The 8,543-nt window shown below is 46.9% G+C and overlaps 1 protein-coding gene across 1 annotated transcript in view; it reads left to right on the top strand.

Annotated features, from left to right (window-relative positions):
* The first annotated feature begins 1,475 nt into the window (after window positions 1-1,475).
* The window catches only part of LOC125706075 (semaphorin-4B-like), a 46,457-nt gene continuing 39,389 nt past the window's right edge, over window positions 1,476-8,543 (top strand). Inside the window, exon 1 of the mRNA XM_048972562.1 lies at window positions 1,476-1,602. The gene's annotated coding sequence lies outside the window, so the exon portion shown is untranslated. The remainder of the gene's footprint in view (window positions 1,603-8,543) is intronic.

Here is an 8,543-nt window from a genome sequence, read left to right as displayed (position 1 = left end):
GAAGAGCCGACTGATTATAGAGGGAACTGTGGCTATGCTCCGGGGGAAGGTGGTTTTGTGGGCATGTACTGGCTTACAGGTGTTTTGATTGGCTGTGATTTTTTTCCCTTCATTTCTGGCTTCTTTAACCTTTGCGTTGAGTCAGCTAAATAGGCCATGTTTTATCTTTAGACTTTTTGATTCGTGCCTTGCTGCAGACCTCTATCCCCCAGTCAAAAAATGAGCCTAACAAACTGCTGCCATTCTCTATGTCCGATTTATAAATATGATAAAATGATAAAAATATGAACAGCATAGAATCATAATAGTGGACGTGAAGTAAGGGATTTGAGTGTGTCCATGAAGGCACCTGTTTTTTATTATTAAAGAGAAACACGGGCAGGTTTTGACGCTATGCTGTACGATAAGGAGCGAGACAGCTGTGTGATCAGGCGGGTGCTGCTAGCAGCGGAGATACCTTTCCTGGGGAGACAGGAATTAATGAAGGCCAGCAGGATAAGGCGCGATATCCCCGTCGCTTGGCGCTCTCCCGCACGCCAGCAGGCGTTGGCGTGGCCATGTGTACCACGGGGTGCCCAGGGTGGGCATCATCAGTGCCTGTCACGGGGTGTTCAGTATCAGTGAGGGGGAAGTTCAGGTACTTCACTCCACGCGGTTGTAAATGATGTAGTAAGATTACAGTGCTTGGTGTATCTGTGTGTGTGTGCATGCATGCTTATACGTGTTTGTATGTGTGTGTGCGTGCTAATACATGTTTGTGTTTGCGTGTTCGTTCAGGCCATGTGCAGTGTACCTTCGGCTGGGTGTGTGTTTAGCATTCACAGGTCTGTGAGAGCTGATCATATTGCGTGTAACTCCTGGCAATAAGAAATTCTCCATGAGAACAGCTGTTTGTAGTGGCTGTGACACCCCTGCCGCCCCCCCCCCCCCCCCCCAACCACCACCGGGGAGGACACTGCCTGGGGGGTCTGATGGTAACATTCCGGCTCCCCTTCCTTTTCGTAATGGAATCACACTGTAGCTGCTCGCGTGAATCAGCCCTGCCTTGTGTTACAGTGTTAATTTTGCTGCTACATTAACGGGGAGCCCTTTCCGTCTTTATGGGCTTGGCTCGTATTCCCAGCGTAATGTTCAGCATCATGGCAGGTTTGGCGGCTGCCCTCTCTCTGTCCTTTTCTTCACACGTGGAAAAGCACACACACACACACACACACACACACACACACACACGCACGCACAAGCAGCAGAGTGGTGGTCTTTTAATGACATCAATAGCAACATCGATAATACTAAGCCCTTGCATTGCTGAGCCACGCTGAAAGGAGGTGCGGCTGGCTTCACAAAGCAGGCCATCGCACCCCCCCCCCCCCACCTGTCCTCACGCCCCCCCCGCCCCCCCCCTCACCGAGCAGCCTATGATGTAATGCTCTTGGGCTCGGAGGGACAGCCCCCTCCGCTGCCTGGCCCTCCTCATTCGCCGGCTGGCAGCTGCCGTGTGCGTGCATCGCGCTGGGCTGGCCGCTGTGGCTCTTTTGGGGATCCCTGCGGTACTGGGGCTTGTCTGGCTGCAGGCGTGGGGGAGTCGCAGAGCGGAGCGAGCCGGTAAGTCTCCCCGGGTCGTGCACAATGGGGCTGCATTGTTTCTGGGTGAAGCTGGGACGGCTCTCCAGCAGGGTAATGAATGAATTAGGCTTCCACTCCAACCTGCCACTTGGGCGCCATGGCAATAGATCAGATCCTGCTCACCACGGTCGCCGTGGCAGCCCCTACTCAGGATTTGGTAACCATGGTGAGGTAAGATGAGCTGGGATTCGCCTGGGCGTCTCTAATCCCCCTCAAGAAGGTGATCCCACGTCTTTCAAGCACAAAGTTTGTGCTACCGGGAATGGGGATGGTGCTCTCCTCCTTCATGAGCCTTTTAGACCGCATTTAAAAGCAGACCTTTCGTGGACAGCAGAAACGCTCGGAATTCTCTGCAAAGCCGACGTCGGAAAGTTCTCTTGCGTGTACTCAGACCTGCGTGAGCTTTCTGTAAAGGAGAGGCTTGTCAAGACAAACAATTGCATGTGTGTGTGTCTGTGTTTGCCTACTGCATACTCTATTGTGTCCTTTGTCACATCTTGGTCACTAGAATTAGAATTGGTTTCAGTATCTCACTTTATATTAATGTACATTGACATTGATGCGTGAATGAAGTCCATTTCAACATCACGTTTAGCCTGCCTGCACTTCCCGACCGCTCTCTGTGTGGCAGCCTACAGACCGGCACCCCGCGCGGCATTTTATTCCCTCGCTTCTTCCCCTGGAGGGAGTCCAGCTGTTAACGGTTGAATGGATGAAATACATCATGACGAATCTGCGAGTGAGTACGCGGACAGGCACTCGCGAGTACGCAGTGATAACCTGATTTCAAACCATTCCTTCATTTGAAGAGCTCTTCATTAGAATATATCTGAAAAGTTCTTATTATTTTGAAGTGATTATGCAAGATTGATTTGATTTTACGATAATTACATCAAATGTATTTATTGTAGTCAAAACGTTGCATTTGCTAAAAATGCTTAAATGAATTTAATTTTTTTCCTTTGTTTCACTGACGGTTTAAATTAAACTTTAGCAATCCAGTGAATATTTTATCAGATATGCGGCGTGAGCCTTCTCTCAAACAAAACGAGTATTTTTCAGACAACTCGGTCAGACAACTTTCACATTTATTATTATCTTTGCTGAAAAGTGAAGATTGCAGGAAATACGACATTGTGTAAAATGCGCTTCTAGGGTCCCCTGTGGCTCGTTTTGTAATTATCATTGGTCCTGCTTGCAACAAACCGCTTCATTTAGTGGGAATTATTATTAGTATGCATAGATGGTTTCCCAATATGTAAAGGAATTAATGCAAAGGACATGACTCTGTTGCCAAGACAACCAGTGAGAATGATTGCCCATTGTGGCGCTATTGCATCTGTTTTGTGTACGTGTGCACGTTTTGGATGTGGTGCCTGTGTCCCATACAGGCACAGTGTCTGGGCCACAGTCTACAAAGCTGAATATGGGAACATGTGGGGGGGGGGGGGGGGCTGCATTGTTTCCTTCCAGATACTCTAAAGCCAGGGAGCTGTAGTCAGTTCGTACCATGTGGGTCAGTAGGGTTACAGTGAGGCCACACTGCCGTTCGCCAAGGCTGTTTGTGCCATTGTCTTCCTCTCAGCCAGAATTATAGCAATTAAAAGTGAGGTTTCGGTTCCGCTTCATTGGCTCAGTGGGTCTCGAAAAATGCAGACACCGAGAACACTGTGCCACGCTCAGTTTGAACAGCATACCCATGTTCTGATAGGACTCTGTGCTGGAATCCACTGCAACACTGAGCTCGGCTCATTTACAGCTCTGTGTTCATGTCCATTACGAGCCGGCGCTGATCTCCAGGACCCTGCGCTGAAATGCGCTACCGAGATTTTTTAAATAACTACAGTAGATCGCTAAGCTATCTGCAAGCCAAGTGACACAGGGATGCGATGGAGGAGAGGAGGCTTTATTTGGTATGGGAGGGGAAATGGCCTCCACAAAATACTGAGCTGGAATGAAAATAAAAGACAGCTGTTTCTGAGTCAGGAGAAGGGAAACATGCAGCAGGAAGAAGCAAACAGGCCCTGGAAAAGCTACCAGAAGATAAAGCCGGGGTCAGTCACTGCCCGCACCTTTCTGCCAGCTCGTTTAGAGAGCTGTGCTGAATTTCATTTTCAGCACTGTGCTCAAATCCATCAAGACCGTAATACATTTGATTATAGGCTTGCATGGAGCTCCATAAGAACGAAATGCTGAATTTAATTACAAACTGTATTGAGTTCTGTTAGGATACAGTGCTGACCGCTATAGGAACAGCGAGGGTGGCTGCATTAGGGACTGCGAGGTGAACGCATGGTACATTTACATCTGCAAGGAGACACCATCGATGCAGGAACATCTGCCCAGTAGCTGGGTAGGGGTCCTTCAGCTTATAGCCGCCTTCTCCCCTCAGCAGACAACCGTGGAAGTCTGCTCTTTCTGTCCCCCAATCCTCAGCATTGAGCCTCGGCGGAGGGGGAGGGAGGGGGGGCGGGGGAGGCATTTATATGCTTGTCGTGTCTCTGTATCTTACTTCCCGAGGCTCTCCAAGCACCATTTTCAGCTTATGTGTAGTTCCCATGCCCTTCTCCTAGGGGGCAGTCAATACCACGAGTACAGTCTGGGTCTCACGCTTTTATATAATGATGCACTGACTTGGATCTGCGCGCGAAGGCTTACTGGCGTTGTACCGGCATGGTACTAATCTCCACCGGAATGCTGCACTAAGCTTAGTTTGAACAGCGCTAAAATGCTAATGCAAGAATACTGGACTATGTTCGCTAATGCCCAGCAGACATACACAGCGTCTGTGGTGGTGCACTTTTGGGGAGAGGGGCAGCTGCCTGGGCCTATTTAGTTCAAACACTTTGCAGCACCGACCAATGAAGAAATATTACATTTATACTCATATTAGTCCAACATCTAAAGCACAGTGGCAGTTACAAAAAACATACAGGTGGACACAATAACACACGACACAGAGAGACAGACAGAGAGAGACAGACCCAGGCACACAGACAGACGCAGATCGACACACGGAAACAGAAAGACACAGACAGGCAAAAAGACAGACAGACAGACACATTGAGAGAGAGAGAGAGAGAGAGAGAGACAGACAGGCACACAGATGGGTGCAGAGATAGATATGTTTGCACAAAAACATTCACACACGAGCAGATTCACAAATACAAAGCCACACCGTAGTTTTTGAACACTTTGCGTCTCATGTTTCGTTAGAGATTAAGTTGTGTCAGTGCCACACGCAGAAGGAATGAGGCACAGAATGGCAGTTAATTACGGAAAAATATTAAAAGACAAACCCCACCTATGCAATGAAAAAAATGGGCTAAACCATAGATTCCGGAAAAGAGACACATTGATTACAGCTGAATAAACTCTAGGCAGTCTACCAATGAAAGACTCAACATGTGTTACTGAAAGCAACCCCAACGCTGCTGGAGAAGCAGCCAAGAATGATCTGCACTAGCTGGCTGCGCAGCCTTGATCTATTTCATCCCAAATGACCTCACTGGTGTTAAGGTCAGGTGATTTTGCACCCATGTCATCACTTTTTGCTTCCCTCCGTCTTCCATCTTCCTCAGACACAGCATTTACAATGAGCACATTGCTCGATGTTCATCGAAATAAGGCTGAAATACAGGATGCTCAACCCCTTGCATGCAAGTGCATATAAAACACACACACATACACACAATGACACACCACACAGAAACACATCACACGCAGGCAAACACACACACAGACACAGACACGCATGCCTCTGTGCTTAAAGGAACATGTACACTTTTTACTGAAGATGCAGAAATCTGACATTCTCTCCCACTGTTACAGCAGCAACTGGCTATCATAAACCTGCTTTTATCCGATATTACTTGCATTGTACAAGTGAATGGTGCATTTTTTGTCTACTGTCATGTAAATTCTGTCCTTTCATTTTTCTGTATATGTTTGTATATATGAACCATTTTAAATAAGAACTAAAGTAACCGGATTGCAACTGGATGCATTTCTGCAAATTGCTTTTGCATTACATTGTTTTTAAAATGAATGCATTGATTCATTACTCCTTCCAGTGCTCTTGGGCTCAGAAAGTATTAATAAAACAACCACTCACACCAGGAAAGCAATGGCTTCAGTACTCATTTGTTATTTAGACGGAATTGTATTACATAAAGCGACTACACAAAAACATCATTGTTAATTTAAGATTTTATTGATTCAAACAAATTAAGAAAAGAGGTACGTTTTCTTTCACCTGTAATCTGGTGCGTGCCAAGTCACACTCACTGAACACTGGGGTTTCTATATAACCACAGAAATCAATTGTACAAATGAATTTGGAAACATAATTCCGATTTCCTTCCATCTCGTCTTTCGTTTGCCACAGATTTGCGTGATGTATTGCATTTCAGTCGTTAGTGTTAGTGGGCAGCCAGCCAGCAATGTTTGGATTTAGAGGGGAGCCATTTTCCGGCTGACTTCCGTGTTAAAGTCTTGGGTTGAGCAAACTCAGTTTGGCATTATGTGGAAAATGCCCAGTGCATTTTATGGCAAATTAGCCAAGACCAAAGGTGGATAGTTCTGGTCCAGAAATAAAAATCCAATACCAACCAGCTGAGTACTGTGTGACTGTGACACTTTTATGCTCAGCTGGTTGGTTGAAACAAAATCTCGGTCTGGAGTTTTTCTCTCTGGACCTGAACTCGCCACCTGAGTTGATAGTTATAGTTATTCCTTCAATATAAAGGAGCTATGGCTGGGATCTCAAAGGGAAACTGCCTGCCCTGTTTCTTTCGGAAAACCGGTGGTGTCAAGCAACCATGAAATTTGACCCCTATTGGCCACGGCTCAGTCATTTAAAAGGTTGCATTTGCTGCTGGAGGTTTTGCTGTTTATGTGTGCAGCATTTAAGCTGAGCCGCTCCGTCTCAGGATCGATACTGTGGCCCTGTGCGGTTAATGGCTTCAGGCATTCCTGGTAGATATGGGTTTGTCCAATCTTGCTCAGTTCGGATGGAATTACGTGCAGGATTACAGCAACTGCTCAAGAAGCATTTACTGAGGAGACCTAGTGTTTGTCCCAGTCGTAAAACCCTAACATAACAACCGCCTGCTAAGTGTAATTCAGTTAAGCATGATTCCACCGGTTATTTGAAGCTCTTAAAGTATCCTACAGCTGTTTTATCTTCAGTTTTTTTAGAAAAACACGTGGTTCTTAAAATGACGGCAGATTTGTTGCGACTCGTCTGGTGTTGGTGCAGCCAAAGTCTCTCAGATGCTGCCGCCGTGCTGATTGGGATGCAGACAAAGGGCGCCTCAGTTTTAACGCGTATTAAATATAATGCCACTGCATAAAACGCCACTGCAATAAGGATAATGCTGAATTTGTTTTCTTAGAACTCATACAAGGTTACTTTATTCAGTCAACTCTCCATCCACGTGTGTGTGTTTTTTTAAGGAATGTAAATCTGTGTTTATTGCACTCAAAGGAAAGCACCAGTCAATTAACTGCAGCCAGTTAATTGGCCTATTTGAAGGCCTTAGAGACCTGGCTCCTGTGATGTACATCCACGTTTCCCAACAGCTGCTGCTTGCTGCTGCCTTCATGACCTCTGACCTTTCACCCCTTCAATCCCTACCCCCCCCCCCCCCCCCCCCACACTCACCCCTTTGCATTAAGCGCAACACTAGTGCAACACTAAGTGAAATTAGTAAATAGCTCCATGGAGACAAGGTCTCCCTTGGCCACGCTAACATAAACACGCTAAACATGAATTACCTGTGTCAGTATCTCAGTAGCTTTAAATAGCTGATGTCAACATCTGTTCATTCAAATCTGTGGCAACACCTAGCTTAGAACCTCCACCCGCACCACATGACTCCATTATTGCCGAAATACCCTGTTGTATTTATTACCAGCATCTGTGACTGGGGGGGGGATTTAAGCTGACATTGGTATTGTTTGGCTCTTTATTTGCCATACAGGAGCAGATATGCGAGCTCAATCGCACGCCTTCGGGGACATGGGGCGAGACATCACTCTGGCCTTTGATATAGCCGTCATATGTCAAGTGGGGTGCAGCAAAGTGAATTACTCTCATGACGCTTGAATGCTAAGCTCTCGCCGCGCCGAAGCCAGCGAGCCATCTGTCCGCACGGCATCACGGCAGAAGCCGCGTAGAGCTTCCAAGCGTGTAAAGTGCGTTTTCTTAGCACTGGCCTGGATGCAGGCTGCTCCCCCCCCCCCGGTAAGCCATGAATCAGATGAGCCTCATCGACAGAAGGCGTGCGGTGAATAGCAGAGGAGCAGATTCAGTCTGAGGATCATGTGACTGGCTAGTAAATATCTCGGGGAATCTGCCAGATCTTTAGAATTGTCACGGGGTCTCCGCTTTTATGAATATGGTTCATGCTGGAACAAAAAAAGTACATGAATCGCTGACCTTTGTATAGCCTATGTATAGACAAATGGGTCACTGAGAAATAAATACTTCTGGAAGATCACGAGGAGCAGAGGATTTTCTACGGCGAGTTGCACCGCTCCGCAACTTTCGTTTTGTAGAGGCAGGATGGCGGTGAAGGTTAAGTGAGGGGCTACTGAGCTGTGAGTTACGCCGCCGCTTCAAATAAGGTGCGGGGGGCTGGGATCTATCAAGCTGCAGCATGCTGCTTCTTTTTTTGGGGAGGGAGACAGAGGGAGGGGGAGGAGGAGAGCCCCAAAAACAGCATCGCCTTGGGAACACATGGACCCTTGAGAATCTGAACAGAGAAGAAAAAGGCAGAGAAACGCCTGTCTGCTGGGTTTACTCTATGCTGAACATCTCTTCTTTTGATACCATTGTAAGAGGCTCTTAGTCTTTCTGGCATTTTTTTTCTTCCTCTTGAAGCTTTCTTTGCCTTTTGAGAAAGTATGAGTTTATT

Source organism: Brienomyrus brachyistius, chromosome 13 (genome assembly GCF_023856365.1).
Source record: "Brienomyrus brachyistius isolate T26 chromosome 13, BBRACH_0.4, whole genome shotgun sequence".
NCBI lineage: Eukaryota > Metazoa > Chordata > Actinopteri > Osteoglossiformes > Mormyridae > Brienomyrus > Brienomyrus brachyistius.
Note: the sequence above shows the minus strand (reverse complement) of the source record. Positions and strands in the feature narration are given on the sequence as shown.